This window comes from Aulonocara sp. 'chitande type north' Nkhata Bay, linkage group LG4 (assembly GCF_057382095.1).
Source record: "Aulonocara sp. 'chitande type north' Nkhata Bay isolate Kocher_YH1m ecotype deep benthic linkage group LG4, A_spYH_male_GT1.1, whole genome shotgun sequence".
Classification (NCBI taxonomy): Eukaryota; Metazoa; Chordata; class Actinopteri; order Cichliformes; family Cichlidae; genus Aulonocara; species Aulonocara sp. 'chitande type north' Nkhata Bay.
Window position 1 is genome coordinate 383,102 of NC_141347.1, and position 13,108 is coordinate 396,209.

At 36.5% G+C, this 13,108-nt stretch overlaps 1 long non-coding RNA gene across 1 annotated transcript; it reads left to right on the top strand.

Moving 5' to 3' along the window:
* Window positions 1-855: 855 nt before the first annotated feature.
* LOC147331636 (uncharacterized) lies at window positions 856-3,041 on the top strand. Its single transcript, XR_015128912.1, has 3 exons — window positions 856-1,968; window positions 2,327-2,552; window positions 2,888-3,041. It is a non-coding gene; the product is annotated as an uncharacterized LOC147331636 (long non-coding RNA).
* Window positions 3,042-13,108: the final 10,067 nt, after the last annotated feature.

The following is a 13,108-nucleotide window of genomic DNA, read 5'->3' on the forward strand; positions in this document are numbered from 1 at the left end:
CAGCAGATTACTGCTTTTTGGCGAGTGATTGAAACTCATTTCCTGTTGCCACTAGGTGGCGCTGTCCGTATTCCCGACAATGGGCACATCAATCTGTTCAGGGCGGGTATGACATCATGCCTGTAAAGTCTGGTACTGATCAGACAGACAGATCATACATTCTCACCTGATGGTAAGTCTTAATGTATTGTTTGGATGGTATAAACAGTGAATGTTGGCTTCAGTGTCTTATTTTAAGAAATGGGACTTAGAAAAAATACTCTATGAATTACTATTGAACGACTGTCTACATACAAATAAACATGAACGTGAAGTATTTATTTTAGTTTATGATAAATCATTTGGAGAAAATATTAAATCCATGATTAGTATCATGTTTTGTTTTCTTCATTTGTGATTTTATAAGGATTAGATATATGCAAATGTCTGTTTTACCCATGTATATTTGTTAAAGTTGTTTTTAAATACTAACTGTCAAAAAATATTATTTGTTTTTGTTTTGTTCAGATGTGACAGAGGCCACCACTCAGACAGACGAAGACTTGTGACAGATGTGGCAATATTTTATAATAATGCTAAGTTTTCTTAGATTAATATATTCTTTCACATTTGACCCAAAGTGGCATGTTCTAGGTCACTTTGGGTAATTGTTAATTCAGAATTAGGTGTGGTGAGACAGTTGGTGGCAGAGACTATCAATGGCTGTCTTTTGTTTTCATGTGTGAAGGGCAAGCAAGGGGGGGGGGGGGGGGGCAAGTGACACTGTTGAAAAGGTTAGACTGAGACAAAAGATCATTTGAAGTTTTTTGAATGTCCCTCATGATTTCAATAAATACCTGTGCCACTGGTTTTTAAGCCACTTTGCTTTTAGCAAACGAGAAGAGGAGAGCTTTGGATTTTAACATTCTGAGGATTCGAGGACATTATTTTAGACCACTATAACAAACATCACAAGAGATTATTTTTGAAAAACCCTGCCCTTGTGCAATTCTTGGTAAGTTTTATTTGTTGTAAATTGAATTTTATTTTTGGTGTAAAACCACATTTTAAATTTCAGTAACAGAATTTACTTTGTATTTAAGTTATTTTTTTATTGTTTGTGGGAGGGGTACCGGTGAAAAGTCTTTGGTTTGGTTTTCTGTTTTAGTGAATTTGGGCCATTAAGCCATTTTGTGGTCTTTTTTGAAAGACTGAAATCTGTGAAAGCTAGGCCGGGTAATTAGCCACTGATTTCTTATTACAAGTAAAGCACAACATGAATATAATGAAATACATGAAGTGTGGAACATTTTTGGCTGGTTTATGTGTGTTTAGCAGATTTTAAGCAGTTTAGTAACTGCTATTTCAATCATGCTTGTTTCTGCTGTCTTTGGTAGTTTTAGAAATGGTTTATATGACCATTTAGCTAAAATTATAAGGCTTCTGTGGATACTACGTGATATTTGCATGGAGGTTTTTGCATAACTCTTGAGCCACAGTACTGGTGGCTATAGAGCGTAAGAGGATAATTGTAATTTTTCACATAGCTGTGATTTGTTGTGCGTTCAATCCTTTTCTTTAAGCAAATTTGAGCAGCAGACAGCAAGAGTTGGTGAGCATTATCTTAATGTCATACATTGACTAATTTACACCTTCATTCTGGATGTGTAAAGCGCTTTGGGGTCCTTAGGGACTAGTAAAGCGATATAGAAATACAGGCCATTTACCATTTATATATATGTTTTGTGTTTTTTGAATGAATGTAATTGCATTACTGATCATTATTGTGAACTAACTACATGTTTATGTGTAAGTAAAGTCTCTTTGATGCTCTCATGTTTGTATATTGTTTGAATGTTGTGTAAAATGTAACTAATTAACCTCATACTTTATCATAAATAGAGAATGGCATATGCTTCCCCAACGAAGTTTGCTGGGATTAATGATCCTGAAGTTGAATCATTGCGTCAAGAATTTCAACTATCAACTGTAAGTAACAAATATTTCTTAAATTTTATTTATAGTGTAGAAAAATTTGTTTTCACGCTACATTACCTGTTACAGAGCTGGGCAGGATGCTGTGTTTAGTGTTTCTTGTGTTTGTTTGTTTGTTTGTTTGCTCTTTCATATAAGTCACTGTTAACCCTTGTGCCATACTGGGGCCTTTTTGGGTCCCCAGGGTGATCAACGTAAGTTTTTTAAAGGATGGCACAAGGTTAAGCTGAGACTTTTATACAGCTGTTGTTGTGATCTGGCACTACAAACATTACATTGTAGCGGCAGCATAGATTGAAGCGAATAACTGTTTTCTAATTTTGTTATGATCCAAAATATTTTGTAATTTCAGTATGCCTGCTTGGACCCAGGGGTCAGCAGAGAGGATCTATATACAAGGTGCTTGCAACTTCATGCCAAGGCAATGGACCTCTTGGTTCAGCAGGTGCGGCTCAGGCGTGCAGCCGAAAGAAAGATTTCTGTTTTAAAAGAACAGCTGGATGCTGAAAAAGAAATGCTGAATAACACTGCCCAGGAGCTGGATGCATTGCAAGCTTCGATTACATTCGCACGTGATGGTAAGTCTTAATGTATTGTTTGGATGGTATAAACAGTGAATGTTGGCTTCAGTGTCTTATTTTAAGAAATGGGACTTAGAAAAAATACTCTATGAATTACTATTGAACGACTGTCTACATACAAATAAACATGAATGCGAATTATTTATTTTAGTTTATGATAAATCATTTGGAGAAAATATTAAATCCATGATTAGTATCATGTTTTGTTTTCTTCATTTGTGATTTTATAAGGATTAGATATATGCAAATGTCTGTTTTACCCATGTATATTTGTTAAAGTTGTTTATAAATACTAACTGTCAAAAAATATTATTTGTTTTTGTTTTGTTCAGATGTGACAGAGGCCACCACTCAGACAGACGAAGACTTGTGACAGATGTTTTATAATAATGCTAAGTTTTCTTAGATTAATATATTTTTTCACATTTGACCCAAAGTGGCATGTTTTAGGTCACTTTGGGTAATTTTTAATTCAGAAATAGGTGTGGTGAGACAGTTAGTGGTAGAGACTATCAATGGCTGTCTTTTGTTTTCATGTGTGAAGGGGAAGCGGGGGGGGGGGGGGGGCAAACTTGAGGTCACACTGTTGAAATGAATAAGTTGTAAGGCTGTGAAACCAAGGTGAGACTGAGTCTGAGACAAAAGATTGGATTGTGTCTCTTGGCAAGGCCAAGGGTGTGGACAACAGCTATGGAAATTAGTGTACTGCTGAATAAAGATTTTAACTACTCAATTTTTTTACAATTGCTTTATAAATACTGTGAATACTCAACTGTGAAAAATATTGTTTTGGTTTGTTTTGTACATATGTGACAGAGGACTCCAGTCAGACAGACAAAGAGTTGTGACAGATGTGTAAATATTTTATAATAAATGTTCCTGTTTTAAATTTTGGTTTTCTTTGACTGTTTATTCATCCTTATGGTATATGTGTTATTAGTTTAAATTCTACAACTCTACAAGTTTAAAAAAAGAGATGTATGAAGACTAAGAGGAGGATGAAACTTTTTCACATTAAATGTTTAATAATAACAAGTATTGTGAATAGGAAATAAGTTTCTAACATAATTGTTTATGAATCAAGATTTATAAAACACTAGTGGTGTCACTGGTGTCATTTTGGCTTTAAAATAAAAAAAAGCGAACATATTTTTTTATGAACAATTTGATGTTTTGATAATAACTAATAACTCCTTTCAATGTCACTGATAGTTTTAAAGACATTACTATTAAAATGTATAAATTACACTTGAAAGCTGTACACTAGTTGATTGTCAGTGTTTGTAAGTTTTTCAAGCTTTCTCTTTCTTGAAAGCTACTTCCTTTTCCATGGTGAATGGCTATGTTGCAACACAACAGAGAGGAGAAGCTGAAATATATTTTTTCATATTTATGTATTCTTCTCATTCTCTAGTTGTTCTATTAAGATTCCTGTATTTTGTTGATATAAACCTAAACACTATGCTATTGCACTGCCAATGTATTAAACAGAAGCTCAATATGAACAGTAAGGAACAAGACTTGCCGTTAATCCTTAGAGCTATGGAAGATTTGTGTAGATAACTCGTGCTGGTTTTTCACCAGAATGAACTATTCTTCTTTGTTTGTCATTGACATCAATGAAGATGCTAAATAACAGTCTTTTGCTACCAAATTGATTTAACCTTCGTTGTGTCTATTCGTTGTGGGCCTTTCAATGATCTAGCAGTTTGGCAGATTCAGCCTGATTAACTGACAGAAAAACACAGAGACCACACGATAAAATCCACTGCCAATTATTCCAACAGTCTTTCACCATTCTCTGATACTGTACTTCTGAAGGAACTTTGGCTTATGCTGCTTTTTCATTTGACTGTTTTGGTTTTACGATATTTCTGCTAATTTCTTATGATTTGACAGCATCAGGTACTTGCTAAGCTTTCTTACTTTTATATGCTGTCACCCACTGGGACTGTGACCTAAAGTGACCCAAAAGTTTTAGGTCACTTTGGGTAATTGTTAATTCAGAATTAGGTGTGGTGAGACAGTTGGTGGCAGAGACTATCAATGGCTGTCTTTTGTTTTCATGTGTGAAGGGCAAGCAAGGGGGGGGGCAAGTGACACTGTTGAAAAGGTTAGACTGAGACAAAAGATTGAATTGTGTCTTTTGGCAAAGCCAAGGGTGTGGACAACAGCTATGAAAATTAGTGTACTGCTGAATAAAGGTTTTAACTAGTCAAGGGAAAAAAGGTGTTGAGTACTGTTTATTGCATTGTAACTTCACTGGTTACTTTGTGACAGTCCCTCCCCTGTTGGCTTCTGTGATTGGATCATTTGAAGTTTTTTGAATGTCCCTCATGATTTCAATAAATACCTGTGCCACTGGTTTGTAAGCCACTTTGCTTTTAGCAAACGAGAAGAGGAGAGCTTTGGATTTTAACATTCTGAGGATTCGAGGACATTATTTTAGACCACTATAACAAACATCACAAGAGATTATTTTTGAAAAACCCTGCCCTTGTGCAATTCTTGGTAAGTTTTATTTGTTGTAAATTGAATTTTATTTTTGGTGTAAAACCACATTTTAAATTTCAGTAACAGAATTTACTTTGTATTTAAGTTATTTTTTTATTGTTTGTGGGAGGGGTACCGGTGAAAAGTCTTTGGTTTGGTTTTCTGTTTTAGTGAATTTGGGCCATTAAGCCATTTTGTGGTCTTTTTTGAAAGACTGAAATCTGTGAAAGCTAGGCCGGGTAATTAGCCACTGATTTCTTATTACAAGTAAAGCACAACATGAATATAATGAAATACATGAAGTGTGGAACATTTTTGGCTGGTTTATGTGTGTTTAGCAGATTTTAAGCAGTTTAGTAACTGCTATTTCAATCATGCTTGTTTCTGCTGTCTTTGGTAGTTTTAGAAATGGTTTATATGACCATTTTGCTAAAATTATAAGGCTTCTGTGGATACTACGTGATATTTGCATGAAAGGTGTGATACATGGAGGTTTTTGCATAACTCTTGAGCCACAGTACTGGTGGCTATAGAGCGTAAGAGGATAATTGTAATTTTTCACATAGCTGTGATTTGTTGTGCGTTCATTGTGAGTTGTTAAATTTGCATCATGCTAATTATGCAGGTATTGAGAAAATTTTGTTATTGTCTCACATTTATTTTAGCCTTGTGAATCTGATGTTTAATTATTTTTGGTAGGTGCACAGGTATAGATTTTAACCTGAGCATAACTGGTCATTAAAAAAACCATGCCATTTATGGGTGGGGTTTTGTCTTTGTCACAATTTTAATTGCTAGGGTTAAGGTTTCTTTATTTCTGTTTCAGTCTGAAAATGACCTTTTTCTGATCTTATGTCAATAATGTTTAATTGTACAATATCTTTTTTGTATTAGGAGATCAAACTTCCTAAGGGACATCACGTACAGATACTTCAGAAGGCTTGCTGTGAACTTTCAGCAGAACAGCTGGTTTTGGTGTGAACCAAGGTAAGTTGTTAAAAATGCTGACTATAGCCTTACATGCTTGAGGTTTTAACAAGGGTTTTTTGACGTTTTTTGATGCTTCCTGTTAAGAGCAAAAAGTGGAAAGAGAAGGTTTAAAAAATGTTCTCCAGTATTGTTCAGTGGGTCGTTAAGTAGTCGTTCAGTGGGCTATTCAGTCGTTTGTTCAGTCAGTGGTAGGGGGGGTGAGATTCTAATCTCAATGCACTCCCCCCCCCACATCACTTGTATAAGTTAATAGTGTGGAGAATCTCATAAAGCCTTTAGGCAATCAAATGTAAATGACAATATTTATGAGTGTCTTAAGTTTTAAAATCGTCAGGTTTGATTTGAACATGACTGGAAGGTCATGTTCCACCCCCTTACTTTAGTGTTCGTAGTCATAATAGAGATTGACAGACCACATGACTTTCATGCATTGCATGCCGGGCACTAGTGGCAAAACAATTAAAGCAATGCATCAAATGCAAGCATTTGCAGCACCGCAAAACGTTCATTCTCCGGTTCTAATACCTTCTTGCTTTTACTTTGCCCCCCAAAAGAGGTATGTACAAAAACGAAGGAGAACAATACCGCTCCGTACAAAGACAAACTTGATGAAAAGTCAAAGAAAAGATACGAGGAAAAAAATCAAAAGAGTGAAAGGGTTAGACCCTTACGAGCACACAGAGTGGACAAAAGAGTTAGCGAGAGCCCAACTTTCACCACGCTCAAATTGATAATCATACGGTTCTTGGAGTGAGTGCATACACTCATGAAGTTTTTAGTAACTTCAGGTCACTTTAACAAGCCCAGGTCTAGTTTACCGACAGATGGGTACAGGACCTTGAAATGCACCGTGTAGAATGAAAGACCATCGTACCTATCATAAGTTTACCAGTCTCACAAATCGTCTTCATAAATACACATTCGTTAACCATTTATTAATAGGACCTTTAAGCTCAATGGTAATTAATTAGTAGTGGAAATATTTTCTGGTTCATTACAGAAATGTAGCAGTGACAATAATATTGTATGCTGTAATCGTACTGGGCAATTAGTGATACAAAAAAAAAGTTTTATCCTGTGAATAAAAGTATATGTTTTTGTTAATGTACCATGGTAATAAAAGAAACGAAACGCAATATTGTGTCAGGACAATTCAGTATTTATGCACAATAAACACAGGCGCATAGCGCGACAATTTCTGTTCAGCGCCAGACTTGCTTGTAACCTATATCAACAATTCTGTTATGAAGAATGACATATTAGCTACTACAAAACACTGACCTTTGTGTAAATGCTTGGAGCAAACTAACATGTGAGCTGGAGTGTGGATGTTTGTTTAATATATTTTTTTTTCTCTTTTTATTGTAGATGCCAAGAAAAAAGGGTTTTCGCATGCGGCGCACACCAAGAATCACCTCTGGTAAGTCCAATGCTAACCCAAATGTTTGCATTTGTGCAGAGAAGTTGCAAGCATCCATTGTTGCTGGGACTGCTGTTCAATGTGCACCATCCACTTCAGATGTGAATGCCTTAATTGCCTGCAGTGTTGTGGCTGCAATCAAGCATATGATAGCTCCAGTGTGTACATGGAAACCGGAGGATGTTGATGATATATGTGTAGATGGGTGCCAATTAGTTAGGTATATAGCTAAGGCAAGACAGGACATTGGCAGCAAGCATAGCGTTTGCAGGCTGATTGGACAGCACACTGTGTTTGGCCAAAAATGGAAAGTTGATATTGGCCCGCCAGTTTACATAGATTTTGGGCTGTCGGAAGGGGAGGCTGTGTTGTATGAAAAGCTGCAGGAACATCTGTTGAGGGATGGCATGTGTCTGTTGGATCTTCACACTGCAGTTAGTGTCATCATTCATCACAAGAATTATTTTGTTGTTGTTGATTGTGGCACACGTAATGCAGCTGGGCTGGCATCTGAGATTGGCACAGCTGTGGCTGTTTTTAACACATGCCTTGACGACCTGATGCTTCACATCAGAAATTTACAGACGTCTTTAGATGCACAATGGTATGCTGTTAGCAGCATTTCTGTGCAGGCAGGTCAAGTTGATGTTGACGTGGAGAGCAGTGCAGTGTTTGTGGACAGGGATGTTGACACGAATCTTACAGCTAAAGTTGATAACACTTCTGTCAACCTTGAAACTGTTAATGCTGTCACAGGAGTTGGAGCAGAGGATAGCTGTTGCATTATAAAGAGTGTGAGAGGATCATTTCACCAGGCTGATGATCGATTTAAATATGGAGGAGTTCAGTGTATGGCTATAGGTCTGGTTAGCCTGGCAAAACATAAAGTTGATAGCGTCTTTTCATGGGAGACAAAAGTTCTTGACAGAGTTGTAGTTTTAGGTGACCTTTTGTACACCAATTTGAGAGACTGCAACATGATAAGCAACTCATCCAGTGTGTTGTGTGTCCCTGATTTGCCTAAAAAGTATTGTATTGATGGGCAAAACTTTGAGTTTGAGTATGGAGATTTTGTCAGTGGGGATATTGATGTGCTTGAAGGGGAACTCATTGAGAGTGGTGTCTACACTACCCTGCAGACTGGGCTGCAAAAGATCTGTGCCATGTATAATACATGTCTTCTGACATTGTGTGGCAGTACATGTGCAGTCATTTCTGAGAATGGACAATATGCACTAGTTGATTCTCATGCACGCAGTGCTGTGGGTTTGGTCAGTGAGCAGGGAAGAAGTGTTGTTTTGTGCTTCAGGTCACTTGAAGATGTGGTCAGACACATCTGCCAGCTGGCAACGGGCCTGAGTCAGAAGCAAAAGCCTTTTGAAGTAGCTGGTGTTTGTGTTAGGTACCTTATGGTGTCTGATAGTGCCACACCCAAAGACAGTTGTGAAAAAACGTGCAAAACCTTTACACCAGAATCAAGTTGTGATTCAATCCAGAATGAACCAAACATCAGAGATGTTATCATCGTGGAGTCTTTAATAGAGGTAGAGAGTTGCAAAATGTCTGGAAAGACCTTGAGTTGTTCTGAGTATAATTTGGGGTTATTATGTAATGATGCAACAAGAAAGCGCAAGATTTCAGTGGGTCACAGTGAAGCTAAGAAGTTAAAACAGTATGATGTGTCTCAGGTGAATTCAGATGTTGAATTTGTTAGTGAAGTGACAAACAACAAGCTGGTGTTTAGTCCCATTTCTGAGTGGGTTTGTCAGGCTTTGTGCACACAGTTAAATGTGGAGTTTGAAAAAATTAGTGTACCAGCGTCTACATGTGTTGGTTTGTTAGGTGTTCCATGCAAAAATGAAAGTATAGTGGCTGATGGGAACTGTTTCTTCAGAGCTATTTCTCAGGTTGTGACTGGCACACAAAAGCACCATCGCAAGATAAGACTTGCCATTGTGAAAGAGTTGGAGAGGAATGCTGCAATATATAGAAATATTTTAAGATCAGAGTATTCAACAGTTGCAGACTACATTCAGAAATCTAAAATGAGAAATGTTAACAGCTGGGCTACAGAAGTTGAAATCCAAGCAACTGCTAATTGTTTAGGAGTTGATGTATTTACATTTCATGATGAGCGTTGGCTAAAATACGGCTGTAATGGCAAGCTTTTGTCAGAAAAGGGAATCTATTTAGAAAATCGTCATGGGAATCATTATGAGACGGTGGTTTGTGTTCTTAAGCCTGAAGAGCAGACCTGTTATGGCTACTGCAAAATCAGTGCATCTGTTATCAAAGGATACAGCACTAGGTTAAAGAGTAAGGATAGTTTTTTTTTTGACAAAACACAGGATCACACATTTTATGCAGATGAAGTAGTGTTAGATACACATGCTGATGGTGAGGTTTTGAATGACGCAAGTCAGTTTAGCTTCAGTCCCATTTCCAATGGAGTTGCACAAAGTTTATGCTATAAATTTAATGTTGACTTTCAGAAGCAGGATAACAAAGTTCACACTGTTTATGGTCATTTAGGTGTTGTTTGTAAAACAAATAAGGTTATAGAGGACAGCAATAGTTTCTTTAGGGCTTTATCTGAAGTAATCAGTGGTTCTGAGAAAAGTCATGGAAAAATAAGGCTTGCTGTTTTGAAGTATATGGAAAACAATGGTGAAGAGCACATGAAGTTCGTGGTAAAAGATTATGTTTCAATATCTGAGTATATTTCAAAGTCACAAATGAAGTATGTTGGGAATCCTGCTACTGACACAGAATTTCAGGCTGCAGCAAATGCTTTTGGATTGGACATATTTATGTTTAATGGAGATAAATGGCACAAGTATAGCTGCACAAGTACAGATACCACAAATGAAGGGATATACTTGAAATGTGAAAATAGTCATTTTGTGCCAGTAATTTGTGTGCAACATTTTAATAAGGAGGGTTGTTTTGGTTTATGCAGAGCGACTAATTTATCTACACCACAGCACATGTGTAGAGGAAAAACAAAAGAAGCAATGAAGGATACATTAAATATATGTAGTTCATCAACTAAACATATGGTTTCTAAGCATTCAAAAAAGAAAAAGTATTTTAAAAATCAAATTGCATACCAAGTAAATGCATTACATAAGGAAAAGGTGAAGGCAAGGAGCATAAAAAAATATCAAAAAGATTTGTTGCATAGGCAAAAGGTAAAAGAAATAAGCACCTGGAAATATGAGCAAAATGTATCTCACAAAGAAAAGGTTAAAGAAATGAGCATCAGGAAATACAAGCAAAATGTATCTCATAAAGAAAAGGTTAAAGAAATGAGCATCAGGAAATACAAGCAAAATGTATCTCATAAAGAAAAGGTTAAAGAAATGAGCATCAGGAAATACAAGCAAAATGTATCTCATAAAGAAAAGGTTAAAGAAATGAGCATCAGGAAATACAAGCAAAATGTATCTCATAGAGAAAAGGTTAAAGAAATGAGCATCGGGAAATACAAGCAAAATGTATCTCATAGAGAAAAGGTTAAAGAAATGAGCATCGGGAAATACAAGCAAAATGTATCTCATAGAGAAAAGGTTAAAGAAATGAGCATCGGGAAATACAAGCAAAATGTATCTCATAAAGAAAAGCTAAAAGAAATCAGTATAAGGAAATACAAATTAAATGAGTTGCATAGGCAAAATTTAAAAGCAGTAAGTTTTAAAAAGTATCATGGAAATCTAGAATATAAAAGGCGTGCTATTGCTGGTGTCAGCTTGAAAAGGCAGCAAAGGAAAGAAAAGGGAGAGCAGTTTGATTTTGTGATGACAAATTTTTTAGATAAAATAAAAGATGGACCAGATTTTGTTTGCTGTGTCTGCCATAGGTTGTTATTTAGACATCAGGTTTTACATTGTCAAAAAAACTATTATAACAAAACTAAAACTGCAGCACTGATTGCAGAAAAATGTTTAACTGAAGACTATTTACACAAATGTAATAAAGATTGTACAAATCCATGTCACTGGTTGGAGACAGTTAAAGCTAAACTATGGATCTGTTATACATGCCATTATAAAATTAATAAAAATGAAGTTCCTCCAGAGTCTGTAAAAAACCATTTAGAAGTTCATCCCATTCCACCTGAATTGGCATGTTTAAATAGCTTAGAACAACATTTAATAGCTTTACATATACCATTTATGAAAATGCTAGCCTTACCTAAGGGTGGACAAAATGGAGTACATGGACCAGTGACATGTGTACCAGCAAACATTGTGGAAACCACCAATGTCTTACCCCGTTCTAGCATGGAAGGATCTTTATTACCAGTAAAGCTAAAGCGCAAGTTAACTTACAAAGGCCACTATCAATACCAGTTTGTTGACACTATCCACATAAGACAGGCTTTACAATATTTAAAAGAGTCAAATGTGCATTATAAAGATGTAGAATTCAATGAAAGTTGGCAAAATCAGTTTTGTATGCATCAAGAGGAAGCTGTGGAAGAGGAGAGTGATAAAAATGCAGTAAGCGGTGTTATATCTTCAAATGTTGATGACGAGCTTTTACATGACAGACAGCAGCACTGTATGTTTCAGGACACATGTCTCATGCCTGTTGATATTGGTCAGGAAGCACTAGATCAATATTTTACTAACATATTAAATCTAGCTCCAGCAGAAGGGAATAATCCTGTAAAATTACTTTCTGATCATGCAAATGAAGCCAAATGTTTCCCAGTGTTATTTCCAAAGGGGGTGAATACATATCATGAAAACAGAGAGAAGCGTTTGACACTGTCCCGTTATTTTAATAACCGGATTTTACATGCTGATGGCAGGTTTGCACAAAATGTTGAATATATCTTTTTTGCTCAGTATATGTCTGAGATTGAACAGGTTATCTCTAATGTGTCAATAGCATTGCGAAAAGGAAAAGGTGATTGTACATATCAGAATGTTAGCCATGAGTTGTTGAAAGATGAAGAGTCTTTGAAGAAGTTGTTGGAGTTTGATGATGGGTACCGTTTTCTTAAACCTATTAGAGGTACTCCAGCTTTTTGGCAGGCAGCACAGCGTGACCTCTTAGCTTGTGTTCGTCAGCTTGGTATACCCACTTGGTTTTGTTCATTTTCGTCAGCTGACATGCGATGGACAAATCTTCTTTATAGTATTTTGAAACAGCAAGGTAGAACAGAAACAGTTGAACAGTTAGAGTGGGCAGACAGGTGTGATCTGCTGCGTCGAAATCCTGTGACTGCAGCAAGGATGTTTGACTTTCGGTGGCATTGTTTTTTTGAAGGAGGTACTCATGTCTCCATTGCATCCGATTGGTAAAATTAAGGATTACTTTTACAGAGTGGAATTTCAACAGCGAGGTTCACCTCATGTGCACTGTCTGTTTTGGATTGAGAATGCTCCACAGATTGATAAAAATACAGATGAAGAGGTGATTCAGTTTATTGATGAATATGTAACTTGTGAATTGCCTTCACAAGATGAGACTTTATTGGACATTGTCTCATCTGTACAACAGCATTCAAAGCGGCATTCTAAAACTTGCAAAAAAAAAACCACAGTTTGCCGGTTTAATTTTCCCAGGCCACCATCCAGTCGAACATTTATATGTCATAGGAAAAGTGATATTTCCGAGCAAATATGCAAGTGTCAAGTGG